Source organism: Balaenoptera physalus (genome assembly GCF_965194825.1).
Source record: "Balaenoptera physalus genome assembly, chromosome: 1".
NCBI classification, from domain to species: Eukaryota; Metazoa; Chordata; class Mammalia; order Artiodactyla; family Balaenopteridae; genus Balaenoptera; species Balaenoptera physalus.
Genome location: NC_138882.1, coordinates 121408674 through 121428933, shown reverse-complemented (window position 1 = coordinate 121428933; position 20260 = coordinate 121408674). Strand labels below are relative to the sequence as shown.

General features: G+C 36.9%; 1 protein-coding gene across 7 annotated transcripts in view; it reads right to left on the bottom strand.

Annotated features, from left to right (window-relative positions):
* DDAH1 (dimethylarginine dimethylaminohydrolase 1) overlaps nucleotides 1–20260 on the bottom strand; it is a 248395-nt gene that overhangs the window by 102594 nt on the left and 125541 nt on the right. Inside the window, exon 3 of one of the 7 annotated variants that reach the window (XM_082410545.1) lies at nucleotides 18930–19027. The exons of the other annotated variants lie outside the window; for them this stretch is intronic. The gene's annotated coding sequence lies outside the window, so the exon portion shown is untranslated. The remainder of the gene's footprint in view (nucleotides 1–18929; nucleotides 19028–20260) is intronic. 7 annotated transcript variants of the gene reach the window in all.

Genomic DNA, 20260 nt, shown 5'->3' with positions numbered 1-20260 from the left:
GCCTCCTAACACATTTATTAAATCCTTATGTATATTCGAGTCTAGGTCCTAGACTACCTACTATGTTTCATTAATTTTTATGTCTACTCTTGCACCAGTACCACTTGAATTATTATTGTATAATATTATGCTTCAATACCTTATAATAAGGGAAATTCTCTAACCAAATATAATCCCCCCTGCTTCAAAAGTACTCTTGGTTACTTCTGCCCACTTATTCTTGAATCTATACAAGCTTTAACTCATTTGTCAAAGCAAAATAATCCTGCTGGGATTTGACTGGAAATATAATACTAAATAATATGAATATTAAAGATGATTAAATTTATAAATTCATTTAGAAAAAATGGATATCCTCATAATATATTGTGATATTTATTAATTTAATTAAATTAATTTTTTTATACAGCAGGTTCTTACTACTTATCTATTTTATACATATTAGTGTATATATGTCAATCCCAATCTCCCAATTCATCCCACCACCACCACCACCACCCCCCACCCCACTTTCCCCCCTTGGTGTCCATACATTTGTTCTCTACATCTGTGTCTCAATTTCTGCCCTGCAAACCGGTTCATCTGTACCATTTTTCTAGATTCCACATATATGCGTTAGTATACGATATTTGTTTTTTTCTTTCTGACTTACTTCACTCTGTATGACAGTCTCTAGGTCCATCCACATCTCTACAAATGACCCAACTGTGTTCCTTTTTATGACTGAGTAATATTCCATTGTATATATGTACCACATCTTTTTTTTTTTTTTTTTAATTTTATGTATTTACTTATTTATTTATTTATGGCTGTGTTGGGTCTTCGTTTCTGTGTGAGGGCTTTCTCCAGTTGCGGCAAGTGGGGGCCACTCTTCATCGTGGTGCGCGGGCCTCTCACTATCGTGGCCTCTCCCGTTGCGGAGCACAGGCTCCAGACGCGCAGGCTCAGCAATTGTGGCTCACGGGCTTAGTCGCTCCGCGGCATGTGGGATCTTCCCAGACCAGGGCTCAAACCCGTGTCCCCTGCATTGGCAGGCAGATTCTCAACCACTGCGCCACCAGAGAAGCCCACCACATCTTCTTTATCCATTCATCTGTCGATGGGCATTTAGGTTGTTGCCTGTTAGTTTTAATAGTTCTCTATTTGATTGCCTTGGGATTTCTAATTAGACAATTTAACAAGGCAAATAATCATGATTTTAGTCTCTTCCTTTCCAATAATTACTCACTCATTCAATACATATCTAATGAGCATCTACTATACTAGGCATGATACTAGACAATAGGAGAACATATATGAATAATACACACAAAAATTCCCGCTTTAGTGGAGCTTACATTCTAGTGGAGGAAAATAACAATAAATAAACATAATAAATATAGTATGTGAAAAGGTGATAAATCCTATGGAAAAACAGAGCAGAATAAGGGAGATAAGGAAGGCAGGAGGTGGAGGGTTTCACAATTTTAAATAAGGTGGTCTGTGTAGACCTCTCTGAGGAAAGGCTTGATGAAAGTGAGGAAGTGGGCCATGCATATGTCTAAGAGAGGAGTGTTCAAGGCAGACAGAACAGGCAGTGCAAAGTCCTAAGGAGGGAGTGTTTCTGGGCAGTGGTTAGATGGAAGTGAGCATAGCACATATGATGGTGCTAGGCCACTTATTTCTGTTTTATATTTTATTGCATTGGCCAGAAATTCAAGAAAAATATTAAATAAAGGTGAAAATGGGTCTCCTTAACTTGTGATAATTTTTAATAAGAATACTTTTATGTTTAAAAGATCATTGATTTAAATAGTTATTATTTATTACATTTTAAAAAATATATCACTTCACAGAATACTTCTGCTATTAACAGAATAGCAAATTATATGATTATCTCAATGGCTGCAGAAAAGTTATATGAAAATATTTAATACCTTTCATGAAACTCAGAAAAATCCTTAGCAAATTAGGAGTATCAACCTAACAAGGGGCATCTATGAAAAACTTACAACTAATATCATATTTAATGGTGAAACACTAAATGCTTTTTCCCTAAAGATCAGAAATAGGCTAGGATGGTTCACTCTCACAACCTCTTTCAATGCTGTATTAAACATCCTAGTTAGAGCGTTAAGTCCAGAAAGAAAAAAAAAAAGAAAGGAAAGAAGGAAGGAAAGAAGGGAGGGAGGGAGGAAGGAAAGATACATTGTTGAGAGAGGAAGAAGTAAAACTATGGGGTTTTTTTTCAGATGACATAATCATGTACATAGAAAATCCTACAAAATCCACAAAAAACTAATAGAACTAATAAGTATATTTAGCAAGGTTGTGTATATAGTCACTATACACACTTTAAACAATTGTATTTCTATATACTAGCAATAAACAACTGGAAAATAAATTTTAAGAAACAATACCATTTATAATAGCACCAAAAAGATCAACTAGTTAAGGAAACTGCAAAATTACAAAACATTGCTGGGGGACACTAAATAAGACCTAAATAAATATTTGGGTCTTCTTTGTATAATTCAATATTGTTAAGATGTCATTTCTCCCAAAATTGATCAGATTCAACATAATAGATATTGAATTTGGATTCAACATAATAGATAAACACAATGGGTAAAGGAATTTCAAGAGGTTATACTGAGCAAAAGAAGCCAGATACAGGTACTGAAGTAGTGCCCTCATTTTTCCCTTGCCAGAGCTGTGTCAGAGGAAGCTAATTAAAACAAAAGGTTTAAATAAAATCCACAGTCTTATAACACCTAAAATGTTCAGGTTTCAATTGAAAAGTCATATATTATCCCAAGGACAAGGAAAACCACAATTTGAGTTTTAAAAAGAATCAACAGATACCAATACTAAGATGATAGAGACGTTAGAATTATATGACAAAGATTTTAAAGCAGCCATCATAAAAGTATTCTGATGAGCAATTACAAAATGCCTGAAACAAAGGGAAAAACAGAAGGTTGTAGCAAAGAAATAGAGATATAAAGAGGAACCAAATGAACCTGTGGGACTACAAAAAAATTCTAACATCATGTCACTGAATCCCAGATGGAGAGGAGAAAGAGGGTACAGCTGAAAAAGCACTTAAAGAAATAACGGCTGAAAACTTCCCAAAGTTGGCAAAAGACATAAACCTACAGATTCAAGAAGCTGAACAAATTCCGAAGAAAATAAACTCAAAGAAATCCACACCAAGACACATCATGGTGAAACTTCTGAAAATTAAAAACACAAAAATCGTAGAAGCAGCAAGAAACAACAACTTATCTATAGAGGGAAAACAATACAAATAAGAGTGGATTTTCACCAGAAACTGTGAAGACTAGAAGGAAACAGAACATTTTTCAAATAACTGCCCCCCTGCAAAAAAAAAGAATTGTCAATCCAACATCCTATATCAACGAAAATATTCTTCAGGAATGAAAATATTCTTCAGGAATGAAATTCAAGACAGTCTCAGATTAATGAAAGCTATGAGAATTTGTCACAAGGAGGCCTACCCTAAAAAAAAAAAAAAAAAAAAAGGCTAAAGAAAGTTCTCTTAACAGACAGGAAATAATAAAAGAAGAGATCTTAGAACATTAGGAAAGAAGAAAAGCAACACACAATAAAAATATGAATAACTCAATGCCATTCTCCTCTTGAGTTTTCTAAATAATGCTTGACATTTGAAGCAAGAATTATAATAACTCCTGATGTGATTCCAAACGTAGGTAGAGGAAATATTTAAGACAATTATATTATAAATTAAGGAAGGTAAAGGGAAGTAAAGGAAGGAAAGGCTTTGATACTTCACTCAAGCTGATAAAATGTCTCAAACTGATAAGTTATGTATATGTAATATACCTAGAGCAATCACTAAAAAAGCTATACAAAGAGATATACTCAAAAACACTATAGATAAATAAAAATAAAGTTCTAAAGATTGTTCATAATCAACAGGAAGGTAGGAAGAAGAAAGCGGAGAAGTGAAAAATAGAACAGAAAACAAAAAATAAAATGGCTGACTTAGCTCTAAAATATCAATAATTACATTAATTGCAAATGATCTAAATATACCAGTTAAAAGTCAGAGTTTGAAGTGGTTAAAATATCTAACAGAAGTATATGTTGTCCACAAAAAACTCACTTCAAACATAATGACATAGGTAGGTTTGAAAATAAGACAGAAAATGTAGTACGGAAACCTTAGTCAAAACAAAACAGGAGTAGTTATATAAATGTCAAATAGACTTCAGAGCAAAGAAAACTACCAGAGAGAGTGAAACATTACAAAAGGCTAAAACGGACAATCTGTCTGGAAGACATAAACAATTAACACTAGACATTAGCAATCCTAAATGGCTAAGCACCAAACCATAGAGCTGTAAAATATGTTAAGCAAAACTGATAGAACAGAAAAGGGAAACTGACAAATCAACAAATATGATTGGAGACTTCAACACCCTTCTTTCAGCAATTGATAGCACAACTACATGTAAAATCAAGAAGGATACAAAAGAACTCAACAACACCATCAACCAACAGCATCTAATCGACATTTATAGAACATCCAACAACAGCAGAATACACATTCTTTTCAAGTGCCCACAGAACATATAGTAAGACATGGTTAACTTAGTATATCCTGGGCCATAAAACAAATCTCATCAGTTAAAAAAAAATGAGCTTGGGCTTCCCTGGTGGCGCAGTGGTTGAGAATCTGCCTGCCAAGGCAGGGGACATGGGTTCGAGCCCTGGTCTGGGAAGATCCCACATGCTGCGGAGCGACTAGGCCCATGAGCCACAATTGCTGAGCCTGCGCATCTGGAGCCTGTGCTCCGCAACAAGAGAGGCCGCGATAGTGAGGGGCCCGTGCACCGCGATGAAGAGTGGCCCCCACTTGCCGCAACTAGAGAAAGCCCTCACACAGAAACGAAGACCCAACACAGCCATAAATAAATAAATAAATAAATAAATAAATAAATAAATAAATAAAATTAAAAAAAAAAAAGCAAATGATTAAAAAAAAAAAAAAGAGCTTATACAGTGGGTTCTTTGGCCACAATGGAATCAAACCTGAAATTAATAACAGAAAGATAACAGGAAAAGCTTCAAATACCTGGAAACTAAATAACACACTTCTACGTGGTCAATGGGTCAAAGACAAAGTCTCAGGGAAATTAAAAAATACAGTGAAATGAATGAAAATAAAAATATCAAAATTTGTGGAACACAGCTAAAGTAGTGTTAAGAAGGAAAATTAGAGCACTAAAGGCTTAGATTGAAAAAGAGGAAAAGTCACATATAATCTAAGCTTTCACCTCAAGAACATAGAATAAGAGCAAAAGCCCCCTTAGATCACAGCAAGTAGAAGGAAGAAAATAATAAAGATAAGAGCAGAAATCAATGACATGGAAACAGAAAAAGCGATAGAGAAAATCAATGTTACAAGAAGCTGGTTCTTTGAAAAGATCAATAAAATTGACAATCCGCTAGCAAGACTGACAAGAAAAGAGAGAAGACACAGATTACCAATATCAAGAATGAAATGGGGGCTATTACTATAGACCCTGAAGACATATAACAAATAATAAGGGAATACTATCAACAACTCTACACTCATAAATTTGACGACTTAGATTGAAACAGACCAATCCCTCGGAAAACACAAATCACCACCACAACTCACACAAGATGAAACTGATCATTTGAATAGTGCTATAATTATTAAGGAAATTGAATTGATAATTTTAAAACTTCGTAAAAGAACTCTCCTGGCCCAGATGGTTTCACTGGAAAATTCTGCCAAATGTTTGAGGAAGATTTAACACCAATTTTATACAATCTCTTCCAGAAAAAAGAAGATGATGGAACATTTTCCAATTGATTTTATTAAGCTGGGATTATCCTAATACCAAAACCAGACAAAGACAGTACACACACACACACACACACACACACACAGAGAAAACTACAGACTAATATCCCTCATAAACATAGACACAAACATCCATAAGTGAATATTAGCGAATAGAATTCAGAAATATATAAAAAACTGTATACTATAATCAAGTTGGCTGGTCCAATATTTCAAGAATAAATAACACAATCTACCATATAACAGGTTAAAAAAGAAAACTCATATAACCATATCAATAGATGCAGAAAAACATTAAAAATTCAACACTCACTCATGATAAAAACACTCAAAAACATAAGAATAGAGGAGAACTTCCTCAACTTGGTAAACATCACCTATAAAAACCTTACAGATGACGTTAAACTTAGTGGTGATAGACTAAATACTTTCTTTCTTAGATCAGGAACAAAGCAGGGATATTCACTGTCACCACTCACTCTTATTCAACATAGTATTATATAAGTTTTTAAAGTTTTCATTTCTCTGCGATAAATGTATACAAACACACGCATCTGAAAGTAATAAAAATATCCTTAAAAACAAATAAATGTTCATCTCATCTCAGATTACACCACTTATGTTAAGTCCTCCAGACCTACCTATTTTAGACCACTGTACTCAGTGTTTCTCTCAATCATAGTTCTTATCACTGTTACAGTTGTCTGTTTATTCTTCTTCCCACCCCCAACCCTAGTAGACTATGGTGCAGTACCTAGCACATTGACCTCATGTAGGACTTTTATCATAAGAGTTGGCTAGATGACAACACAAGCTGAAGTTAAAAGGGGATTGTCATCAGACCCTCAACTATCATGAACTTTTGTATGGCAAACTCATCTCATTGTCACCAACTTTAGAGTCAGCTGATGAGGCTTTGAATCCTGATTTTCACTGCTTCAATGTGGGTACCAATCTGGGAGTCTCTGCTCCATCCTTTCTTTCTCCAGCAACTTTTGTTAAGAGTTGGAAGAAGCACACTACACCTTCCAGGTTCCTAATTTTTAAAGGTATTTCTTGCTTAGCAGTATTCGTTTTACTAGAGTTACTCTTTCAGTTTCTCATAGTTTATCATCTCACTGAACTCTGCATAAGTCTCCCCCAGGCTTGCTCATATAATAGTCCAATTAACACAGGGCAGTGGGAGGCAGCCCAGGTCCTTCCTCCTTGCTTCACTGTCTCAATCCAAGGCTGACTATCAATTCCAATGCTTCCTAGGAGTTCAACTCAATTATAAAAAGATATTCATTACATGGCAACTCAATGTCACTGAACCCTATAAGACTTCTTTGTCTCTCATGCAAATAGAAACTCTGCAAACTCCCAGAATTTTATTTGGATTCTCTTTTTACATGAATGTTACCTCACAGTGCATGAGGAAAAGGATTTATTTATAGCAATACCACTGGAAAGAAAGAGCATCCTCTAGCAACTGGGAGCTGTCTGCATTACGATAAGGCAGTGGGAGGGGGTAAAAGAATGGAGAATTAGTAAAGTAATTCTTTACAACTAATGGTGATAGTAGAGTATATTAGGCTAACAGCAAGGGCTGGAGAGTCAGAAAGTCCAGTTTAGAATCAAGTTTGCAACATGTACTGGTAAGTAATCTTGGGCAAATTATTTAATCTCTTGGAGCCTTAGTTTTGTTGATTGTAAAATGTGGATATTAACATCTACCTTAGAGGATTTCATGAGATAAAAATCTCAAGATCCTGTCACACAGTAAATACTCACTAAATGGCCACTAGTGATGGTGACACTCAACTGTGTCTGAACTCAGCCTTATAATCTGGCACTGCAGTAACATACCAGAATCCCTGGTACAGCGTATTGCATCCTCCTCAATAGCAAAGATTGAAGACAGCTGCTTATGGAAGCGGGATTAAATAGCATAAGACGCACTGCTCATGTATGATGAAGTGATTAAGAATCAGGAGTTAAATCAAAGCCTTAGGGACCATGTCTACATGTACCATGTCTACATGTACCATGGTCCATGTACCACGTCTACATCTTATAAGTTGCATAGTGGTCTATTAAGGCACGAATCAAGTCCATTTTCTGATTATAAAATATTTTTATATTTTATAATATTTTATAATCAGAAAATGGACTTGATTCGTGCCTTAATAGACCACTATGCAATTTATAAGATGATTAAAACAAGGTATAGAGTCACTGGCCCTTACAACATAAATCCTGCAGATTATTTCAGCTTTGAGAACACAATGAAAATATGATGTTTGGGAAATACAGCAGAAGAAATTCCAGGCAGAACTACAGTTGGCCCTCCATATCTGAGGGTTCTGCATTTGCAGATTCAATTAACTGTGGATCAAAAATATTTTTTAAAAATTCCAGAAAGTTTCAAAAATCAAAACTTGAATTTGCTGTGTACCAGCAACTATTTACATAGCACTTACCTTGTATTTACAACTATTTTCACAGCACTTACATTGTATTAGGTATTATAAGTAATCTAGAGATGATGTAAAGTACACGGGAGAATGTGCGTGGGTAGGTTATATGCAAATTCTATTCCATTTTATATAAGGGGCTTTGAGCATCTGTGGATTTTGGTATCTGCAGGGATCCCTCAAGGATACCAAGGGACGACTGTACAATAATTTCTTTTACTAACACAAAAAAAGTATTCCCTATTATTCCTCAAAGCTCTAAAAAGTTTTTAGTATTTTATTTTCTAAAAATGCATTTTCATAAACTTGAGAAAAATATGCAGCAAGATTTATGAAAATCCCGAGGTGCTATATTTTATTTTCCAGCATATCAAAATCATCAAAGGAGCCAAAGGAAAAAAATCCTGCTCTGTTCCGGCAGCAACTGTTTTCTTCCTAGGAAGGCAAACCCACCTCTTGTCTATGCCATCAAACAGGTGTTTGCCATACCAAAGCTAATGTCTTCCATTTATGCCACTCATGTTGATTTAATATTTCAGAGAACACAAGAGTGTGATATACTAAAGTGGACAATGAAGGTTTTGGCAGAAATATCCTGGGAAAGCTGTGGCTTATCGTTAATAAAAAATATGAGAAAGCAATAATGTATGGCTCATGAAAATGTGTACTATGGCAATACTGGCACACCATGAGCCTTGGTCAGAGCTGGCTCAGGTACTGGCTGGTGCTGGTGCTGCAGGAGCTCTGCTGGCTGCATTGGTAATGGTGCCCAGAGAATTAATCATCTAGATGAGTATTATGGTGGAGGTAAGGAGAGGTGTGGAGCAGGAGAGCTGGAAAGTTCTGAGTTTGGGAGAGCAGAGAAGCTCCACAGCCACACAGGACCATTACCAGTGGGAAGAGAGGCCCTAGAAGAGGCGAGGGCCACAACTGGGGAGTGATGGATGTTGTTGACAGCTCATACTTCTTTCACATTTCTGCCCAGGGCCAGCCCTATTGACTAAAGTTGAGACAGCAGAGGAGCTACTCAAGCAAGATGCATGGTACCATGGAGTTTTTAAACAAGTTCACATATTCTTTGACATTCTTCCAACAAATGGTAAAAAATTAACTCCCCTTCCTTTGAATATGTGTCTGCCTTAGTGGATTGCTTCTAATGAAAAAAAACTGTGATGATGCAAGATTTCCAAGACTAGGTTAGAAAAGGCAATACAGCTTCCACCTGGCACATGTGTGTGTGCTTGCTCTCGCTCTCTCTCTCTCTCTCTCCTTTACCCCCTCTCCCTTTTTCTCTGTGCCTCTGTCTCTTGGGTGTCCTGAGCTGACATATAGGAAGCCCAACAACCCTGATGCCACCATACTGGAGAGACCACAGGCAAATCCACATAGAGAGGGAGAGAGAGGCCTGTGAAGCCTCAGCTATACCAGCCCCCAGTTGAGTCTTTCCAGCATCACTTGCCAGAAATGTAAATAATTATTCTATTCCTGTTTGAGCCACCCCAGCTGACAGCAAGCAAAGCAGAGGTGAGCTATCCCTACTAAGTCCTGACCAAATTGCAAATTCATGAGCAAATTAAATTCTGTCATTGCTTTAAGCCACTAAGTTTTGGCATAATTTGTTAGGCAGCATTAAATAACCAGAACAAAAATCAAGATGATAATGGGGAAGATTTATTTTCAAAGGGCCCTTAGCTTTCGGGATATGATATGTGGATACCCAGAAAGCTCTGTTTAGCAGACTAGGGTAGGTCAAAAGAAAACTTCTTATGAGAAACTAGTGGTGAAAGTGAATAAAAATTCTATGACAGGGCTTCCCTGGTGGCGCAGTGGTTGAGAATCTGCCTGCCGATGCAGGGGACACGGGTTCGAGCCCTGGTCTGGGAAGATCCCACATACCGTGGAGCAACTAGGCCCGTGAGCCACAACTACTGAGCCTGCGCGTCTGGAGCCTGTGCTCCGCAACAAGAGAGGCCGTGATAGTGAGAGGCCCGCGCACCGCGATGAAGAGTGGCCCCCGCTCGCCACAACTAGAGAAAGCCCTCGCACAGAAACGAAGACCCAACACAGCCATAGATAAATAAATAAATAATTTAAAAAAAAATTCTATGACAGGATGATAATTAAGAGGATGCGTTTTGCCCCCCGGGGCCTTGCCAACAGTCATGTGAGCACCCAGGCCCAAGCCTTCCTGGGCCATGCAGACAGGCATGCAGGGACTATGCCCCCACCCACCAGCAGGCTGACAGCAGCCCCACACCCTCCTGGGCCGCAGAGCCAAACACACAAGAAGGCTGCATTGTCCTGCAATGGGTCTGCCACCAGCACACAAGGCATGACTTCAGAGCCAACCCAGCCAGGGCCAGCCCTACCTACTAGTGCACCCATGGTAGCCTGCCCTGCCACAACAGGGGGCTGCACACAGCCCATATAGGGGGCACCCCTAGAGCATATAGCTCTGGCGATCAGAGGGGAGTGTGCTGCTGGGACCCACAGTTTGCCTCCCACATAAGGCGACTTCTCCAAGACTGGAAAACCCAACTGACCTATCTAATACATAAACAAAGAGAATTGAACAAAAATGAGGAGACAGAAAAATACATTCCAAATGACGGAACAAGACAAAAACCTCAGAAAAAGAACTAAACAAAGTGGAGACAGCAAGCTAACTGATAAGGAGTTCAAGGTAATGATCATAAAGATGCTGAACAAACTTGAGAGAAGAATGGATGAACACAGTGAGAATTTCAATAAAGAATTAGAAAATATAAAGAACCAAACAGAGCTGAAGAATACAGTAACTGAAATAAAAAATACATTAGAAGGAATCAATAGTAGATCAGATGATACAGAAAAAGGATCAGCGATCTGAAAGACAAAAGTAGTGGAAATCAACCAAGCTGAACAGAAAAAGAAAAAGGAATTTTAAAAGATAAGGACAGTTTTAAAGACCTCTGGGACAACATCAAGTGTATTAACATTTGTATTATAAGGGTCCCCGAAGGAGGAGAGAAAGGGGCAGAGAACTTATTTGAAGAAATAATATCTGAAAAATTCCCTAACCTAGGGAAGGAAATAGATATCCAAGGCCAAGAATCAGAGCCCCAAACAGGATCAACCCAAAGAGGACCACACTAAGACACATTGTAATTAAAAAGGCAGATATATTGTTTATATTTTTTTTATTGAAGTATAGTTGATTCATAATGTTGTGCTAATCTCTGATGTACAGCAAAGTGACTCAGTTATACACATATATACATTCTTTTTTTTTTAACATCTTTATTGGAGTATAATTGCTTTACAATGGTGTTTTAGTTTCTGCTTTATAACAAAGTGAATCAGTTATACATATATATATGTTCCCATATCTCTTCCCTCTTGCGTCTCCCTCCCTCCCACCCTCCCTATCCCACCCCTCTAGGTGGTCACAAAGCACCGAGCTGATCTCCCTGTGCTATGTGGCTGCTTCCCACTAGCTATTTATTTTACGTTTGGTAGTGTATATATGTCCATGCCACTCTCTCACTTTGTCACAGTGTACCCTTCCCCCTCCCCATATCCTCAAGTCCATTCTCTAGTAGGTCTGTGTCTTTATTCCCATCTTGCCCCTAGGTTCTTCATGACCTTTTTTTTTTCTCTTTTATATTCTTTTCCATTATGGCTTATCACAGGATACTGAGTATAGTTCCCTGTGCTATACAGTAGGACCTTGTTGCTTATCCATTCTAAATGTAATAGTTTTCATCTACCAACCCCAAACTCCCAGTCCATGCCTCTCTCTCCCCCTCTCCTCTTGGCACCCACAAGTCAGTTCTCTATGAGTCTGTTTCTGTTTTGTAGATAGGTTCATTTGTGCCATATTTTAGATTCCACATAGAAGTGATATCATATGGTATTTGTCTTTCTCTTTCTTTCTGACTTACTTCACTTAGTATGATAATCTCTAGCTGCAGCCATGTTGCTACAAATGGCATTATTTTGTTCTTTTTTATGGCTGAGTAGTGTTCCATTGTATATACGTACCACATCTTCTTTATCCATTCATCTGTTGATGGACATTTAGGTTGTTTCCATCTTTTGGCTATTGTGAACAGTGCAGCTATGAACATAGAGGTGCATGTACCTTTTTGAATTATAGTTTTGCCCGGCTATATTCCCAGGAGTGGGATTACTGGATCATATGGTAATTCTATTTTTAGTTTTCTGAGGAACCTCCATACTGTTTTCTATAGTGGCTGTACCAACTTACATTCCCACCAACAGTGTAGGAGGGTTCCCTTTTCTCCACACTCTCTCCAGCATTTGTTATTTGTAGACTTTTTAATGATGGCCATTCTGACCAGTGTGAGGTGGTACCTCACTGTAGTTCTGATTTGCATTTCTCTATGATTAGTGATGTTGAGCATCTTTTCATGTACCTACTGGCCATCTGTATGTCTTCTTTTTTTTAATTTAATTTAATTTAATTTATTTATTTTTATACAGCAGGTTCTTATTAGTTATCTATTTTATACATATTAGTGTATATATGTCAACCCCAATCTCCCAATTCATCTCACCCCGCTCCCCTCAGCTTTCCCCACTAGGTGTCCATACATTTGTGCTCTACATCTGTATCTCTATTTCTGCCTTGCAAACCAGTTCATCTGTGCCATTTTTCTAGATTCCACATATATGTTAATATATGATATTTGTTTTTCTCTTTCTGACTTACTTCACTCTGTATGACAGTCTCTAGGTCCATCCATGTCTCTACAAATGACCCAACTGCGTTCCTTTTTACGGCTGAGTAATATTCCACTGTATATATGTACCACATCTCCTTTATCCATTCGTCTGTCGATGGGCATTTAGGTTGCTTCCATGACCTGGGTATTGTAAATAGTGCTGCAATGAACACTGGGGTGCATGTGTCTTTTTGAATTATGGTTTTCTCTGGGTATATGCCCAGTAGTGGGATTGCTGGTCATATGGTAATTCTATTTTTAGTTTTTTAAGGAACTTCCATACTGTTCTCCATAGTGGCTGTATCAATTTACATTCCCACCAACAGTGCAAGAGGGCTCCCTTTTCTCCACACCCTCTCCAGCATTTGTTGTTTGTAGATTTTCTGATGATGCCCCTTCTAACCGGTGTGAGGTGATACCTCATTGCAATTCTGATTTTCATTTCTCTTATAATTAGTGGTGTTGAGCATCTTCTCATGTGCCTCTTGGCCATCTGTATGTCTTCTTTGGAGAAATGTCTATTAAGGTCTTCTGACCATTTTTCGATTGGGTTGTTTGTTTTTTTGTTCTTGAGTTGTATGGGCTGTTTATATATTTTGGAGATTAAGCCCTTGTCTGCCGCATCATTTGCAAATATTTTCTCCCATTCTGTAGGTTGTCTTTTCGTAAAACGGCAGAAATATAAAGAGAGAAAAAGCAGCAAGAGAAAAGCAAGAAGTTACATACAAGGGAACTCCCATAAGACAATAAGCTGACTTTTCAGCAGAAACTTTGTGGGCCAGAAGGAAGTGGCATGATATATTTAAAGTGATGAAATGAAAAAAACCTACAACCAAGAATACTCTACCCAACAAGGTTATCATTCAGATTTGAAGGAGGGATAGAGTTTTATAGACAAGCAAAAGCTAAAAGAGTTCAGCACCACTAAACCAGTTTTATAAGAAATGTTAAAGGGACTTCTCTAAGTGGAAAAGGAAAGGACACAATGAGAAATATGAAAATTACAAAAGGAAAAAAATCTCACTGGAAAGGGCAAAAATACAATAAATGTAGTAGATCAACCACTTATCAAGCTAGTAGGAAAGTTAAAAGACAAAGGTAGCAAAATCATCTGTATCCACAATAAGTAGTTATGGGATATGCAAAACAAAAAGATGTAAAATATGACATCAAAATATTAAACATGGTGCAGGGAGTTAAAATGTCAGGTTGTTATAATGTGTTCAAACTTAAAAGATCATCAACTGAAAATAATAATATATATGTTGTTATATATGAACCTCACGGTAACCACAAACCAAATGACCAAAAACCTGTATAAATACACACAAAGAAGAGAAAGGAATCCAGACATAACACTAAATATAGTCATCAAATCACAAGGGAAGAAAGGAACAAAAAAGAACTTCAAAAACAACCAGAAAACAGTTAACAAAATGCAAATAAGTACATACCTATCAATAATTACTATAAATGTAAACAAAATAAATGCTCCAATCAAAAGACATAGAGTGGCTGAATAGACACAAAAACAAGACTCAAATATATGCTGCCTGTGAGAGACTCATTTCAGATAGAAAAACACACACAAGCTTAAAGGGAGGGGAGAGAAAAAGGTATTCCATGCAGATGAAAACAAAAAGAAAGCTGGGTTAGCAATACTTATATCAGACAAAATAGACTTTAAAACAAAGACTGTAACAAGAAACAAAGAAGGACATTACATAATGATAAAGGAATCAATCCAATAAGAAGATACACCAATCGTAAAAATATATGCACCTAACATAGAAGCACCTAAATACATAAAGCAACTATTAACAAACATAAAGGGAGAAATCTGCAGTAATACAGTAATAGTAGGGGACTTTAACACCCCACTCACATCAATGGACAGATCATCCAGACAGAAAATCAATAAGGAAACACTGACCTTAAGTAATATGTTAGCCAGATGGAATTAATAGATAAATATAAAATATATATAATATTCCATCCAAAATCAGCAGAATACACATTCTTTTCAAGTGCACATGTACCATTCTCCAGGACAGATCACATGCTAGGCCACAAAACAAGTCTCAGTAAATTTAAGAAGACTGAAATCATATCAAGCATCTTTTCTAGCCACAACAGTATGAGACTAGAAATCAACTACAAGAAAAAAACTTCAAAACCCACAAACATGTGGAGTGTAAACAACATGCTACCAAATAAACAATAAGTGGTGGGTGTTGAGAAAAATAGACAGCTATATGCAAAAGAATCAAACTGGACTACTTCCTCATTCTGTATACAAAAATAAACTCAAAATGGATTAAAGATTTAAATGTAGGACCTGAAACCATCAAAATTCTAGAAGAAAACATAGGCAGTATGCTCTTTGATATCAGTTTTAACAATATTTTTCTGGATCTGTCTCCCCTGGCAAGGGAAACAAAATAAAAAATAAACAAATGGAACTACAGCAAACTAAAAAGCTTTTACACAGTGAAGGAGACTATCAACAAAATGAAGACAGCCTACTGAATGGGAGAAGATAACTGCAAATGATATATTCGATAAGCGGTTAATATCCAAAATATACGAAGAACCCATACACAACTCAACATCAAAACACCAAACAACCTGATTTAAAAATGGATAGAGGAACTGAATAGACATTTTTCCAGAGAAGAAATAGAGATGGCCAACAGGCACATGAAAAGATGCTCAACATCGCTAATCATCAGGGAAATGCAAATCAAAACCACAATGAGATACCAACTCACGTCTGTCAGAATGGCTATCATCAAAAAGACAAAAAATAACAAGTGTTGGTGAGAATGTGGAGAAAAGGGAACTCTTGAGCACTGTTAGTGGGATTGTTAATTGGTGCAGCCACTATGGAAAACAGTACAGATTTTTCTCAAAAAATTAAAAATAGAACTGCCACATGATCCAGCAATTTCACTTCTGGGTATTTATCTGAAGAAAACAAAAATACTAATGAAAAAGATATATGCACACCAATATTCACTGCAGCATTATTTATAATAGCCAAGATATAGAAGCAACCTAAATATCCACTGATAGATGAATGGATAAAGAGGATATGATATATATATGTGTGTGTGTGTGTGTGTGTGTGTGTGTATGTATATTCATAATAGAATATTACTCAGCCATATAAAAAAAGAAATCTTGCTATATGTGACATGGATGGATCTAGAAGGTATTACGTTAAGTGAAATAAGTCAAAGAAAGACAAATACCATATGATCTCGTTTATATGTGGAATATAAAAACAAAACAAATAAAACAAAATGAATACTAATTCAAAGATACAGAGAACAAATGGGTGGTTGCCAGAGGGGAGAGGTGTGTGTGGTGGGGGTGATATAGGTGAAGGGGATTAAGAGGTACAAACCTCTAGTTATAAAATAAGCCACAGGGATGTAATATACAGCACAAAGAACATGGTCAATAATATTGTAGTAACTCTGTGTGGGGACAGATGGTTACTAGACTTATTGTTGTGATCATTTCATAATGTATGCAACCATCAAATCATTATGTAGTATACCCAAAACTAACATGATACTGTATGTCAACTATATTTCAATAAAAAATGAGGATGGTTTTTTGACTCAAGACAGACTAAATCTGAATCTTAAAAACTCTAGTATTTACTAAGCTTGTGATCTTAGTCAAGTTACTTAGCTTCTCTGAACTTCAGTTTGCCCATCTGGAAGACTGTGATAATAATATGAAATTCATAGAGCTGTTAGAAGAATTAAGTGCTTAATAATAAGTGCTTAATTAATGGTGACTATTATTATCATTAATTAATGGTGATCATTATTATTGTTATTTCTGCAGTTTTCCCATCGTTGCATTCTACCATAATTAGCATTGGTGAAGTACTAATGTTTCAGCTTATGCTAGTTTCCAAAGCCTCCTTCTATATAGACAATTCGCCAATTAATCAAGAATCTCCCAGTATATCCCTTACATTCCCAGCATTGTGCTAAACCTGTGGCAACTACAGAAGGATGGAGACTATCACCCTAGGAAATCAACAATCTAGACATCATGAACTCGAGTGACATGTTGAACAAGTGTCTTCAGCTCCCCAGGTGTCTGATGGAGTTCTGATCTCTACGTCTTCCTGCTAAAGGGCTACAATGCTGTGGAAAAGGCTTTTATCACTATCCCCAGCTGCTACAAAAGAGTTCTGCATATCATACATATCATGAGTATTTAGCAATCAATACATTATATTGATACATTAAACTCTTCTCTATTTTCTAATATCTGATATTAATATCAAATAATGACTATTTCTGAAACTGCTCTTTAAAATAATTTTAATTATGTAGCTACTATACACTAAGTAAGTGCTTTCCGTGTAAGGTTTAGAAACAGCTCAACATACAGTTCAACTAACACTTGTTGAGTGCCCTGTTAGGACTCAGGTACAATCTGAAGAAAACTATTAAATTGAAATTAAATCTAGTAGAGTAACCTAGGCTCTGATAAGGACATAAAACAATTCCTTGGTAATGAATGAAGTTTGATGACTAATTTTCCTATTTTAAGAGCGATTAAAAACTTTTAAAAGAATGATAGAAAAGCAGTTTAATTCATAAACTAATAAGACAACAGCACTTTAAATGCATGTGTTCTAAAACAGTTCAGAGAGCAGCCTTTGATATGATGTCTCATAGTCTCTCCGTAGAGGAATTTATACTTTTCTGAAAGGAATTAAGAGTTTTAGTTGAAGCTCTGGATGATTATCCAAATCAAAGCAAAACAAAAGCTATCATAGGCTTTAAAAACCTTTAATTCCACACAAATTTGCCTAGCTTATTAAGATTCTGTCTTTCCAGTACTTTCCACAGTAATGAATATCTGATGTTTACAAGCATTAAGCAACCTAAAAAGAAACACAAAATACTGTGGTATGATTGAGGAATTTAAAAAATTTTTATTATACTTTTTCCTAATCAAGAGCATGCTTTTTCTTTAAGGCAAAGTCCAATTTTTTGGATCCCTGAGTCAGATCTTCAATCTTCTTTATAGTCCCAAACAACTCCATCCTTTTTTGCTATTAGCCACTCTCCTCTCCAACTTTCCATTATCCCTCTGAAACTGGTGTGCAATAACCAAACTGTGTTGTGAGCTTATAGGGGTCTAACCAGAGGTGAGTAGCTGGGAAGATCACTATATAGTTCTATGAATTGCCTCCTGAAACTTGGAAGTCTATTCTCATCTCTGGCTCTACACAGTAACACTCTCAATAATTCTTGTCTTTGAAGGGGTTGGAGAATGTTATGTAAAACTAGGCAAGCTGTAACTTTTCATAGGTCAGAAATACCCAAGGGCTTTGGTTTTTAATGTAACTTCCTTAGATAAAAACCAGTTTCCTTTTTCTAATCCGGGAAGTGAATGTCTATAATACAACATAAATCACACAGTCTCTGATTTTACTGTCTAGACACCATCAACCCCCTTAACACTACCTTCTCTGTCAAAAGTCTGGGCAGGGCCCAAAATCAACTGATGTCCAACTAAGCTCGGAAATATATTCCTTCCAACTAAAGCTGGCAGAACTCTTGTGAGCACATTTGAAGCCAACGAAAAGCAGGATTGGAAAATTAAGAATGGTTAAAAAAAAAGAAAGAGGGCAAGTACAAAATCCTTTCACAAATTAACAAGGCTCAATGGCATCAACTTGAAAGGTTTCTATCTCCACCTTAACTTCCAAATAAAGTACTGTATCAGCCTTGCAGATAAATGCAGATATTTTTATAGCCTCACCATTCTCAACAGAGGCTCCACTGTCTGACAGACACAGATAATAAAGAGAATTAAGTACATGCTCAAGAGGACAGCAACACTCACCTGGATTTTTATAGCTCCTCTTCTCTGAGCTCAAAGTCATCCTCCCAGCACACAAGTGAAGATTAGGGTATGGAGAACGGAGCCAAGAAATCAGTTGTCTGTTAAGGATGGAGGGTTACAGAACCATGTGAAGACTGGAGATCCGCTACCTTTCTCTGATCACCCAACTGCTTTCCTCTGAGCCAGCTGAGGAAATGTTACATTATCCTAATAATAGTAGTAGAAATAACAGTAATGGCAGCTCTCATTCTCTGAGTGACTACTGTATGCTAGGCACTATACTACATGTTTCCTATTTATTATTCTCACAACAGCACAGCTTTCAACTCTATGACATGTTTGCTACAGAGCCGCAGAAGAAAGATCTGTCTTGGAGCAAGCGCTAAGAAGGATTACTTTCTGAATTTCCAAAAGGATGATTTTGATGAAATCCAGCTTATATATAGCACTTTAACATTACACAGACTTTTTTCATTTCATCTTCACAAAAGCCTTGAGCAGCAAGAATCCTTATTTCTATTTTACATAGGAGGAAACTAAAGCTCAGGGAGACTGTGACCAAATCCATACATTCAAAAAGAACAAGGCAAAGGCTTGAACAGAGGTGTCCTGACTCCAACTCCCATGCTCTTCCCACTTCACCAAAACTGCCCCCTAGAAGAGTGGGCCCTGAGAACATTGTGAACGCTAAACCATATTAAGCACTGTCAATTCAATTCAACTAACATTCATTGAGCACCGACAGTGCGCCACTCACTGTGCTCAGTACTGAAGGCTCAGAAGTGAAAAAGCCACAGAGGATGCAGGAAAGGAGTTCACAGATTAGTGAGAGAGACCATCATGCAAATAAGTAACTGCAATACCGAGTAGTTTGTGCTGACCGCACAGGGGACACATAACTCTAGGAACGCTTGAAGGAGGAGGGGCATCTGAGCTAGGGTTAGTAGGGTAAATTCAGGAGTTCAACAGGCAGGCCCTTCTTTAATTCACAATAAAGAAGGGTAAAAGATTAGTGATTTATGCAATGTAAGCACTGTGCCCAAGACCAAATATCTAGGAAGATTGACATAGGTGGCTTTTGCAGGCCAGACTATAGGACATCAGATCAGAATGGATGGTTAATGTTAGAACCAAATAAAGATACATGAAAAAATAAAGAGGTCCTTCTCTTTTTCCTAAAGGTTATGTGTTCCATGAAAATGTCATGTTATGTTTTAAAGCCAGACAAATTTATCCCAACAGTTAAACGTCATCTGCAACTCTGACCATTTGCTAGAATGACAAACCAAAATATAACAGCCCAGTAAAAATATCTGCAACATGCCCATGTT